Below are 13772 nucleotides of genomic sequence, written 5' to 3'. Positions count from 1 at the left end.
CTCCTCTGGGGACCTGATGGCTTTGGCGTTGGCCCACCCTCTCTCATCGTCAGTCCTCTAATGTCAGAAATGGAGCTTCGCTTAGGACACTTTGGGATGCAAATAACCAAACCTAACTCCAGCTAGTTCATCAGGAAAGCAGTTGGGCCTCCGGATCCAAGTGGAACTGGAAAGTGGAAATACTTTGGAAATCCAGACGCGCTGTCATCTTTGTTTCTCATCTCTGTTTCCCTCTCTTGCCTGGTTCAGTCATTCTTCATTCTCTGTGATCTGCTTTCTCTGTTCCTCAATTCATACTCACCAACCTCACCTCTCACCTTTCACCTCTTCGTCACCCACCGGTGCTCAGTTGTCCCATGTCCCTCAGTTCTGGCCACACACAGGCATTGCCTGGCTTCTCTGAATCAGAAGTGCATTCTATTCTCATCAACACTGGTGGAAAGGGGATGGGAGAGCTTCGCATGCTAAACCCATGGGAGTCTGATGGGCCGCATGGGTGTGTGGGCTGTTCTCAGGGTCATGATGATTGCAGAGGTAACCAGGTATACCTGTGGAGGATGGTAACGCATTCAAGAGTCTAGTATACGCAATTAAGTAATATCAGAATTACTGCAAGTCAAATTATGTAGATTTTAACACATTAACTACCATCCCAACCCCCTGACCAATGGCAGCTCATGTGTTAAGCCATCAATAAGTTGTAGGACAGGCACCATTTGTCTTTATTCTTTATAGACCACCTTCTGGGCGCTACTATCAGAAGCCAGGAGAGATCCTATTCATGTCAGCTGCATGATCCTATTTTGTTTAGCTGCATGTCAACTTTCTATCATGCAGCTAAAGAAAATTATTAATATAAAAAAATCTCACTTCATCTATTTATAACCATCATCTCTGATTTTAAAATGTACACTAAAAGACTTATGCTTACCCACCTGCCTGACCCCATTTTATTCTATATTTTCCCTTCTGCTGTCTCTTATTCTCTGAGTATCATCCTTGGTTATGAGTGCTAAGCTTTAGTAATCATTACAAAACAAGGTGTCCAGAGGGTAATGACCAAGACAGGAAAGAAACTTCAAACTATGACACAGGAAATTTATAAAAACTAGAAATGGTTTTTCGTTACAAAGGGAAAGCTTTGAGATTGAAGTGAGGGATGCCTTCCAAATGTTTTCCCTAGAAATAAGCAGAAACTTGTTTCCTGTGTTATCTGAAAGGTCAGAAGCAGGACTAAGAGGAAGATTCTAAATGAGTGCAGATATCTTCTTAAATAGAACAAAACTTAGGTCTTTCTATTTATTGCTGATATAAAGAATAGGAATATGGAAACAGAATTTGGACAGCCATGTGACACAGAGTTGAGGAGAATCAAGCACCAGAGGGAGGCTGAAACTGGATGATCTTTAAGTTCCTTCTGGAACCTTCCCCCCTAGTATACTTAACAACACTCATACAGGGGAGGGTAGAGTTGGGCCTTATTTTCAGATGACAGAGAGCGGACCAAGCCCCCGAGAGAGTCAGGCTGGTGTTTGCAAGGTGTGAGTAAATGTTTAGGTGACTTCATTTCAAAAGTATGTGCACTTTTTTTTTAACCACTGGTTTCAGTTATTGCAACCTCAGACCCTCCCATTAGCATAGATTATCACTTAACTATAACTCATACTCCCTGCTGATTTGCATAAGACAGTTACATATCAATCATCAACTCAGTAAGAGAGAAATTGCTGTTTTTCAATACTTTCTCAAATAAAATATGTCAGGAAAAAACCTATATAGGCCTTAATTTCTTTTGAAAGCCTGCTTTTTATATGCTTTCAACAAGCAGATTTAGCGATATCTATTTCAATCTGGCATGCCTAGCAATTAAAACATAATATTTGGTGATGAGGAGATTCTGGTTACGAGTTTCTTTTCCAACTGGACAATTTAGCTCTAAAGGAAAGAAAGCGAAGAAGAAATTGGTCATGCTGACATGACCTCAGTCCTTAATTCCATCGCTGTATTCTACCTTTTCCTTGTCCCCCCAAGCACACAGCGGCACTAATTATTGCTCTTTAGATGCATTTAAGCTCTGATGCTCAGTCTATATATGGAGAGGGCTTAAGCAGCCTGATGAGGCAGAAGTTGGCCAGAGGTCCTTCCTCCCCTCTCACCACACACATACATACAAGCTCATATTAAAAATTCCCTTTGTTGTCTCCTACCCTAATTGCCTTTGGTCCCAACCAATGTTTTAAAGAGAAAACATGTTTCTTTGTTATAACATGTCACTCTTGTTTCCCTTTTACTTTCGTCTCTCAGCCTCTCTTTCTCTCTCCCATTCTATGTGTACACACACACATACATGCATAGCTACTTCCCTGACACTTCAATACAATATTCCAAACCTCCCTCTCCCGATACCCCTGTTTTCTCTCATTATCAGGAGAGAGGAGGTGGATGGAGAACACAAACAGCAATGAACCATGACAAGTTCAGATAATGACCTCTCTTTTAATTTTGATACAGTGATGTCTGGAACTTCTGAGTATTTGTATTTTTCATCTTTAAAGGCATGTCTTTGAATGTCTTCAAAACTTGGATGACTAGGATAGCATTTAAATTTAATAAGAACATGTTCTTGGGAGAGAGAAAAACTTGGGTACTATGATAATTATACAGTCAGATTTTTTTGCACTGCTGTGGGCATACCATGTGGTACAACCAGTCCAGAAACAACCTGGAAGTACCTAATGAAATTTAGTAACATATTATATATGGCCCAGTAATCCCACTCCCAGGCATATACCCCATGTGCTCAAATTCCACAGTGTGATGTGGACAATGACATTTGCCAAGACATTGTTTGTGATCAGAGCAGGAAATCAGAGGCAATTTGGTTTACTGTCACTGGTAAAAGGTTATGTAGAAATAGTGGACTCATATCATAGAAAGGAACTGAAATCATATACAACAATGTGAATAGATATTATAAACCTTACTGCATGGGCCTCCTTAACATGGCCATCTACTTTATTAAGACTGCAAGGAGAATCCCTGTTCGTTCCATGATAAACTTAACCTCTCTATATTTCCTGTGGCTACATTTCCTGTATCCAATTTGACTGTCTAGATCAACATCTGTCCCTCCTTTTTTCTTTTTCTAAAAATTTTTTAAAGTATGTTTTTATTGATTTTAGAGAGAGAGGAAGGGAGAGGGACAGAGAGATAGAAACATGAATGAGAGAGAAACATCAACATGGATCTGCTGCCTCCTGCATGCCCCCTGTTGGAGATCAAGCCCACAACCTGGGCATGTGCCCTGACTGGGAATTGAACCAGCGACCTGTTGGTGCATGGTTCAACACTCAACCACTGAACCACACTGGCCAGGCATCCTTTTTTTCTTTATTATTTGAAACATATACCCTCAAATCTATTCTCTCTGTGTTTTTCAGGGGAGTGTATAAATAATATACATCTGAATTACAATGTTATTTACATAATGTGTCTAAATTAGGGGTAAGATTTCATTAGTGTGAACCTCACTCCAGGTAGGAGGGACCCACTAATGAAGTGACTATTTGAGGCAAGGGAAATACTCGCAGTTATACCTTCAAATCACACCCTAAAGGTGCCCCCCACTAAAGCTTGCTCTGCCCTAAAGGGATCAAGAGTCTGAGGAGATGCTGGACTTAGCTAAGCAACCTCCAAAGGAAGACCTCCACAATGCTCATACAACATGGAATTCTTAACCTTCAACATGCATTTTTTCAACCAAGACAACTTTTTTCTTAGCTTTAAGCTCAAGAGAATGGAAGATTGACACAAGGGGGGGAACTCAAGCAAATTTTCTTTCAGATCTAAGTAAAAGGCAAATTGAAAACTTTCGCTGATGAGAAAGGGGAAATTAAACTCACTGTGTGCAGAATCTTTTCTCTGTCTCCTAAAGAAAAAGAGAACAACTTTCCCAAAGAATCAAGTTTTCTAGCCTTTGCATCTCCAAGTATAGACATCTGTGCAGAGTGACACCTAGTGGTCACCAGGACGCCTTTAATAGCAAGAGCAATGAATGATGTGCATGTGTGTGTCTGTGTTTGAGCATTTGTAAAGGCCTTTTTTCTTCCTCCATATTCATAAGCTGTGAACAAATTGAGCTGTTCATTGATTTTGAGTCCAATACCCCAATTTTTGGCCACATATCCACTTATTGTTAGATCACAGAGAAAATTAACATTTGAGCAGTGGAGAGAAGTTGCCAAGTGGAAAGGAACAGTGATTCTGATGTGTGAGAAAAAAGATTTGTCCAAATCTGGAATCTGAAAGGCAGAAACAAAGCACAGTATCCAACCCAACAGATTTCAAAGGACCAATGGCTTTTTGTGGTTGGATTCTTTTGAGTTCATGCCAGAGTTCATTTCCACGTGGTTCCCTTTCAAACCTCAGCTGGGTGGACCTGTCCAGCTGCCCATCTATATTCCTAATTGGTCTGAGGAAATTAGAGAAATGGGAAGTTTATAATGGAGTGAGGAAATTTCAGCTTATGCTGGTGATCTGTTGCTATCTGGGAGCCATTTAAAACTCCACAATGCCTTGAGAAAGGAATTTCTACTTCTTCCACTTGTCAATAGATTATCTCTGAAGTGAGAACCAGAAAAATTTTAATTTGGCCTCCTTTGTCTTTAACTGACAAGGACTTTTTTTAAAATTATTTTTATTGATTTCAGAGAGGAAGAGAGAGGTGGAGAGAGAAACATTAATGAGAGAGAATCACTGATCGACTGCCTCCTGCACACACAACCCCCCCCCCGCCCCCACTGGGGATTGAGCCCACAACCTGGGCATGTTCCCTTGACCGGAATCTAACCCAGCCCCCTTCAGTCCACAAGCCGACGCTCAATCCACTGAGCCAAACTGGCTAGGGCAGGATTTTTTTTTAAGTAACATGCAAAAATTGGGAAAGCCATTGAGAATTTATCAAATTTAGCTCTTATAAACTCCATTGTGAGGATTTTTTAAAAGCCAGATATCATAAATATGACTGAATTTGGCCAGCAAAACAGATAAGGAAAAAAGATCCTGGAAAATAATAACTGGAAGAATTTCTTGTGGGAGAATTTATAGTAGCTCAGATTCTAGTGGAAACCTGAGATAATTGGTTTTTTCAACTTTATAAACTAAAGGTTAACTGGCCCCAAATTTTGCCCATTTTTTATCTGGGAACTGGTATAATTTTGATATTTTACAGTTGATTTTTAAAAGCTCATGCCAAAGAAGATCCAGAGAAACTTTCTTATCACAAAATTGAATGGTGGACCCTGACAATTTGTAAATTGTCTCTCTCTGTCATCTCTACAGCCATGACTCTACCTGACTGGAATTAGAATACACCTGTCCCAACCCACTGCCTTATACATTGTTCAATTCCAAATACGGTAGTTTTCTTCTTGATGAATTCTGAACCTGTTCAACTCAAAGAACAAGCAAACTTTAGGCACGTGTGTTTTTTCTCTACTGTCAATAGTTTTGTTTTTTGTCACCTTAAAATAAAACCTGTTAAAAAAAAACAACATATAATTTTGACCTCAAAAACACTTTTGCCTCTATGACCAATGATGGCCTACACTACATTAGCTCAATAAAGATTTCCCATTTAAAAAAAATACTAATACAGAGTCTGCATTTTGCCCTATGGTTAGGAATAGGGTTGTTAACAAAATACAATTTTTTGTTGAAATTAATAATTGAAGAAATAATATTTTTTTTACCTTTGAAATAATAATTTTACATTTGAAATAATAATTTCAAATGGGGTAAAATAAGGACATGTCTGACTTTCCTTATTTTTAATCAATATCTTCATATGGTGTTTTTTTAATGACCTGGGTATCTGCATTCCCTTGCTCCCCATCCTCAAAACAATAAATAAAATGACTAGCATTTGCACATATGCAGATGGCTTCATATTCTTGCCATATATTTACTAGTCTTAATAAACAGTTGGCCCTACTTTCCATTCCAAACAGCCACAAACAGTTTGAAGCCCAGGCATCATTTTTGAAAGAAGTCCACAGCACCAACATTCACTGGCTTAAGGTTGAAGTCCTATGGAACAACATAATGTATCCAAGTGCTTGGATTTACATTTTGAAGGCAATTTTTAGATTGCCCAAGGTAATACATTCTATTGGTATTCTACTGAATTATTTTTAAAATACTTTTTATTTTTAAATTACACTTGATATACACTATTATATTAGTTTCAGGTGTACAACCCCATGATTAGACATTTATATAACTTATGAAGTGATCACCCCAATAAATCTAGTACCCATCTCACACCATATATAGTTATTACTTACGTTATGGTCCAAATGGGCATTTGGTTATTTTTCATAAAGTATTTCTAGACTGATAGTATTGTGGCCATAATTAGGAACCAAAGTTTTAGGATCATCCTTCTTCAGCGAATTAGAGTGAACCCAAAACTACTTCATGAGGAGAGTTTTGGCCTAGACCAGTGGTATTGCCTCTCCTTATCTTGATGTGCAGGGTACCAGGGAAGGTACTACCATTTTTTTTATTCCGGGCATGTATCTTTCTCAGGTTCTTCAGCCTTCCTCAGAGGGTGTATACCCTATGCCCAGCTCTGCTGAATGGAAGAGTTCACAGCTCTCTTCTTAAACAGTATCTACAGAAACTTCTACCTGGTGCTTTTCATATTAGATATGAGTAATTTGAACTCAAAGTCACTTAATATTTATCAAATGTTGAGTTGAGGATCACAATATTTATATAAAATTTTCGGTAATCTTTTTGGGCCACTTTTCAAATCAAGAAGCTAATTGGGAAAATGGAACTAAACAAATTTAGGAAATACAACCCCCTCAGAAGAGGTATTAATTAAAATAAAAATCAATACAATGAAAGTTTTAAGTATATTCCTGAAATTTTTCTATCAGAAAGGTCTGGGATACATCTCTAATCTTTTGAGGTTAAATCATGAAAGATAAGTATATGTATAAGTAGATATCTATGCATATATTTCTATCATATTCATCTGCCATGGACAGGTAAAGAATCCTTGTGTGCCTGGAGAATGTCGGACCTGGAAGACAAGTATTTAACCTCATTTATTGACATTCCCTAGGAATATCAAACATAACTTTAAAAACACACCAGTTCAAACAGCCTTTTAGCTTTGTGGACCACTGAGGTAAAACTTCCTTCCTTTACCCATGGATGTTGCAATAGTTTTCTATGTAATAGAAAGTGTATAATTCTGTCTTCCACTCCACCCACCTCCCTGATTCTTTGCTCCAACGTGTCTAATTAAAACAGGAGTGTATAATTCTGTCTTCCACTCCACCCACCTCCCTGCCTGATTCTTTGCTCCAACGTGTCTAATTAAAACAGAATTGCTTGGTGCTTAGCTGGCAACTTTCTAAACTGTTGCCTAACAGTTTCCTAAGTGTTTCTTGAGGAACACAGAAGGCAGAACAAGCTGTTTAAAGGAAAATATGTGTGTGTGTGTATATGTCTGAGTACACACATACATGGTCTGTGTATTTGTATATGTCTAGGGCAATAATTTTCAGCTGGTGTACCACAAGAATTTTTAAAACACGCAATACCTTGACTATTTAGTCAGGGGCACTGACCTCTTTTCCCTTATGGTCAAATTTTTAAAATGACAATAGCCAACACAACAATAGCTGTCTGGTCTTAATGAATCAAAATTATACCTACTTTTTTGACAAATCAGCAAAAAAAAATTTTTTTTTGGTGTGCCACAGAATTTTAGTAATTAGTTTATATGTGCCATGAAATGAAAAAGGTTAAAAATCACTAATCTAGGGGAATATACATTTCCTGATTTTTTTCCCCTCCTCAAAATTCCCAAATCACAGGGCCCCAAAATGCACGAAACAGAAATCTCACAGAATTAAACACAAAATAATTTCACAATAGTAATCAGTAATCTGATAGTAACCTACAGATTAAATGGAATCCCTATAAAAATGCCAGCTGAGCCCTAACTGGTTTGACCCAGTGGATAGAGCGTCAGCCTGCGGACTGAAGGGTCCCAGGTTCAATTCCGGTCAAGGGCATGTACCTTGGTTGCGGGCACATCCCCAGTGTGGGGTGTGCAGGAGGCAGCTGGTCGATGTTTCTCTCTCATCGATGTTTCTAACTCTCTATCCCTCTCCCTTCCTCTCTGTAAGAAGTCAATAAAATATATATTTTTTTTAAAAATGCCAGCTGAGTTTTTTTACAGAAATTGATAAGCTGATCATAAAATTTATATGGAAATGCAAGAGATTCAGAACAAATCTGAAAAAAAATACAAAGCTAAAACAATCTGAAAAAAAAAGAACATAATTGAATGACTCAAATCAAATTCCCTGATTTCAAAACTTTCTATAAAGCCACAGTAATCAATACAGTGTGGTACTGGCAGAAGAGTAAGCATAAACATCATTGGACTAGATATCAGAGTTGAGAAATCTTACATTTTATGGTCACTTTGGGGGAATCAGTTGACAATCTAGAAATCCATAGAGACAGAAAATAGATTAGTGTTGTCAGGGTCTAGAGCAGCGGTTCTCAACCTGTGGGTCGCGACCCCTTTGGCGGTCAAACAACCCTTTCACCAGGGTCGCCTAAGACCATCCTGCATATCAGATATTTACATTACGATTCATAACAGTAGCAATGTTACAGTTATGAAGTAGCAACGAAAATAATTTTATGGTTGGGTCACAACATGAGAAACTGTATTTAAAAGGCCAGAAGGTTGAGAACCACTGGAAGGGGGGCATGAAGAGTAACTACTCATGGTTACTGAATTTCTTTTTGAGTGGTGAAATATTCCAGAATTATACTGTGGGGATGGGTGTACAGTTTTATAAATATACTAAAATCCACTGAATTGCACACTCTCTAAGAAATGAATGTTCTAAATCATTCTCATACTTCTGGGCATTTATCTCAGTTTGTTCTATTATATAATTATTTCTGAACATATATAATCTCCCCATATAGACTGTATGATGTATGAGGGCAGGCATGTCATCGTATTCACTTTTGTGCCATGCAAAAGATTTCTCCTGAAAGTAGGAGATCAATAAACACTTTCTAAAAAATTTAGTATCCTCAACTCTTCAAGCCTCACGACATTTGTTTCCTTAAGGGCCTTCAAAATGGCTTGAATAAACTCCAAAACCCTTGATCGAGCCAATTGGCCTCTCCCACTCACCTTGGAGATTTGCAGCAAGCAGTTGCTGCCAAATAATTATAACCAAGAGCTTGCTCGTATCAATGCTGATTTTATTCTGGTTCTTGTCTGAAGAGTTACTTTGTTAGAGTATTTTTCCTTGGTTCAGTCATTCCCGTCTCTGTTACGCTGATCTTCCAGGTCCCCCAGGCCCCCGCACACCAGTAATCCAGGCTTTACTGTTCTCCTACCCCCACTGCTACCTCTCCCAGCCCTCTGCATCTCCTGCTTTCTAAATGTGGAGCTCTGTAGCCAAACAGTGAACACTTTCTCCGTTTTTGTAGTCCCGGTCTAGTGCCAGGCTGCCAATTACCTCCACTGTCTTCTTTGGCACTCATTCATTCATTCACTCATTGGTTAAGTAAATACATATTGAGTCTCTAGTATATACCTGCACTGTTCTAGCTGGTATTGCTCTGATTATCTGTTATGCTTATTCACGGATGTGGAAATGGAGTGTTTGCTTATGCAACTAAAGGAATGTATGTCACATAGGTAAGAATTTTAGAGGAATGTGTTTGTATGTGCTAATACCTAGTGAAAAACTAGCTGATTCACTGACTAATAATTTCCATATTTGGAGGATCTTGGAAAATGAGTCAACTCCTTTTCATCTAATATAGGCACTAGTATTTTAATCTATTTTAATTTCAAAACTACCTCTCAATGTAAGCAAATTGCCACCTGTTGCTTGGGTTGTACTGGTTATCGCTTCAGTGATTTTGTTTGTCTTTTGGGGTGTTTTTTTGGGGGGGGACAGGGGGTTTCTTTTTTACTTTTTTGTTTTTGAGAAAGAGGGGGAGGGGAAGAGAGAGAAATATCCATTTGTTGTTCTACTTATTTATGCATTCATTGCTTGCTTCTTGTATGTATCCTTAAAGGTCTGGAGTAGTGTCTAAAATCAAACCCTCAACCTTGGCATGTTGGGGTGACGTTCTAACCAACTGAGCTACCCGGCCAGGGTACAGCTTCAGTGGTAGTGTTACCCTCACAGCTTAAGTCAGAAAAGAACCATCTTGCTTATACATGTATTCACGCCATATTACTGGCAGCTCTTCAGAAAAGCTGGCCTAATTTTTGGAAGCCTCTTCAGTCTGTCATGTTAAAAGACGCACCCTAATTTCATCAATTCAAGAATTTTATGATCTTCACCTAATTTTTTCATAATGCAACCAAATCCTTCATTCTCATTTTCAGAGGCCTCAGAAAAGCTTCATGATGAAGCTGAGTTCAACCAGCCCGGGAAAGCGCAATGTTCCCTGTGCTGACTGCTGGAGCCCTGAAGGACTGGTCCAGCAGAACCCCTGCTCCCGGCTGACAGATCCAATTTCCAAAGAGACGGTGTCTGCACACGTTGTGCTTGCTCAGGCCTGCCTCCTCCTCTCACTTTCCCTCAAACAACCATTAGTCCCATTGTGTAGCAACTACCTACAGAGCAGAAGGACCAAGCCGCCTCTGGCCTTCGTGTACAGCTGCCCACTTTGCCGTGGTGCCTCTTAAATGGTACGTTTGATCTGTCGGGAACTGGACTTCCTCCACCACCCAGACCTCTCTGCAGCCTGGTAACTGTCTACACCTGAAAGGTCAGATGTTTTCAAATCCTGACCCTCATGTGTAATACCCGAGTCAGCAGTCCCCCTAGAGCAGTGGTTCACATCAGGCCCAGAAATCAGGATTTTAAAAAGATTCCCAGGTGATTCTAATGTGCAGCCAAGTTTGAGAACCACTTCCCTAGAGCAGGGGTCCTCAAACTACGGCCCGTGGGCCACATGCAAATACAAATATTGTATTTGTTCCCGTTCTGTTTTTTTACTTCAAAATAAGATATGTGCAGTGTGCATAGGAATTTGTTGATAGTTTTTTTTTAAACTATAGTCCGGCCCTCCAACGGGCTGAGGGACAGTGAACTGGCCCCCTGTTTAAAAAGTTTGAGGACCACTGCCCTAGAGCCTTGTTACTCAAAATACAGGCTGTGGACCAGTAGGATCTACATCTCGTGGGGACTTGTAGAAATGCAGATTATTAGATACTCCTCCAGACCTTTAAGGAATCAGGATCTCTGGGGGCGGGGCCCTGGAATCTGCATTGTGTCGAGGCCTCTAGGTGACTCTGATGTTCACTACATCTTCAGGAGCACTGGCGTGTTTGCTATCCTGTGCCATTTAATATTCAGACCTCTTGCCAAAAGCCTGCTCACTGCTTCCCCAGGCCCTCTGGCCTGGATTCCTGTCCCATAGTTTCTTGTTCCTGTTCCTTTTTCTCTCCCTGGTTAGGTTCCTGATTCCAGCCTCCACTGACCTCTCTGGACGGGACCCCATACCTGCATATTGCTTCCTGCGTCTCCTCAGCTTTCCGGGCTCAGCCTCTGACCTGCTGACCTATGGCAGCCACGGTCTTCCTTCCTTTCCAACCTCCCCTCCTGCCTAGGGCTCCTCCTGACCTCCCCGCGAGGGTGACATCTACGCGTGGAAGCCTCCGGGCGCGGTGCCTGTTAGCACAGGTCCCCACACTGTCCTCGCTGCCATCTGTCTGCCACCTTGCTGCCCGTCTTCCTCACAGCTGCCAGTTATGTTCCTAAGGAACAAAACTGATATTATCTGCGGCTTCAAAACTCCTGTAGACTTCCAATTTTCTGCAGGATAATGTCCAAGCTCCTTAGCATGACATCCAAAACCTCCATGGGCCCCTTTCTCACAGGTATGTCTCTCCCCTCTTTTCCCCCATCCCTCTTCCCACCTCCTACCCCGACAATGTCCTCCTGTCCCCAAGCTTGTTCTCAGTCTAGGGACTGTCATTAGCTGTTCCCTCGGCCAGGAATACTCTTCTGCCTCATCCTTGAATTGCTCACTTGCAGTCACTCATATTTTAGCTTAAAGATTACTGATTCAAAGAAATCTGCTTTAATATTCCATCTAAAGCAGCCACTTGGTCCATCTGAGATGGCCATCACATCATCTGTTTGAGGCACTATAAAGCACTTTTAATACCAATAAGATTTTTTTTTCTTGCTTATTTATGGTCTGTTTCCATTCATTTCAGTATAAGCTTCCTAAAAGCAGAGACCTTTCCTATCTTGTTCATTTAGAAACTGTGCCTGACAACAAAGTAGGTACTCAATAGGTTATTTGAAAAAGATAGCATGCAAGGAAGGAAGAACAGAAGAGAAGAAGGTATGAAACACATAAAATAAATGTGAATAAAGAAGCATGTCTCCATATTTTAGAAGTAAATACATGAGGAAGATATGAAAAAAACAATATAAGTAACGATGCTCATGGTGTGACAAGCTTTGACTTCCCAGCTACCCCTTAGCAGAAGTTAATCATTTCACCTTCTCCATGACGGTACTTTCTGAAGATCCATATAACAGCACTTCTCATCTTGTGTTGTAATTATTTACTGATACAGTTGTCTCTTCCTATAATCTCTGATCCTCCTTGTGGGCAAGAAATGTGTATTTATAGCCCTAATGCCTGGCACAGAGCCTGGACAATAGTAGAGGCTTAATAAATGCTGAAAGAAAAAAAATGGGTGAAAGAAAGAAAGAGAAGGAAATGTTAGAATGGTGACGTTAGGAATGGAAAATGTAATAAAATTCCTCTCCTTTTTTGGTGCTGTTTCTTGGTCCAAGTCATTGGAAATGAATGCAGTAACGCAGTAATGAACACACTTATAAGATAAGCACACATAAGATAGTATAGCATGGAGGTCAAGAGCATGGCTCTGGATGGAGCCAGTCTATCTGGGTTCACATCCTGGTGCAACCACTTCCCAGCTCAGGAACTTGGGACAAATCACTTAACCTTCCTGTACCACAGTTTCCTCATCTGTAACATGGAGATGATGATAAAAATTCACCTCATAGTGCTATATGAGAACTAAGAGTTAATGTGTGTGTCAATTAGCTTTTGATGAATTTAAAGAATAAACAACTGCCCCCAAATTTAATAGTTTAAAATAATTATTAGCCCGGCCAGCATGGTTCAGTGGTTGAGTCGACCTATGAAGCAGAAGGTCACTGTTTGACTCCAGGTGATGGTATATGCCCAGGTTGTGGGCTCGATCCCCAGTGTGGGGAGTGCAGGAGGCAGCCAATCATTGGTGCTCTCTCATCATTGATGTTTCTGTCTTTCTCTCCCTCTCCCTTCCTCTCTGACATCAACTTAAAAATATATTTTAAAAAATTATTAGCTAATGATTCTTTGAGTTGACAACTTGAGCTGGGCTCAGCTAAATGGTTCTAAGTGGTTCTGCTGGTCTCCCTGGCTCATTCTCATGCTGGCAGTCAGCTGGCAGGTCAGCAGGGGCTGCTTGGTCCCAGATGGCCACACTGCATGTCTTGTTCTTGGCTTAAGTAACTGAGCCATGCATCTTCAGCATGTATCTGTGTAGCTGGAACTGAAGTTACTGGCTGGCTTCTAAAAGCTGAAAATGTGTAGTCACACACCAGTACCAAAGCACCTTTCAACCCTTTTCTTTTGTCACCTTTGCTGACATCTCATTGGCCAAAGCA

This window comes from Myotis brandtii, unplaced genomic scaffold (genome assembly GCF_000412655.1).
Source record: "Myotis brandtii unplaced genomic scaffold, ASM41265v1 scaffold958, whole genome shotgun sequence".
In the NCBI taxonomy this organism is placed as follows: Eukaryota; Metazoa; Chordata; class Mammalia; order Chiroptera; family Vespertilionidae; genus Myotis; species Myotis brandtii.
This window is presented reverse-complemented; position numbering follows the sequence as displayed.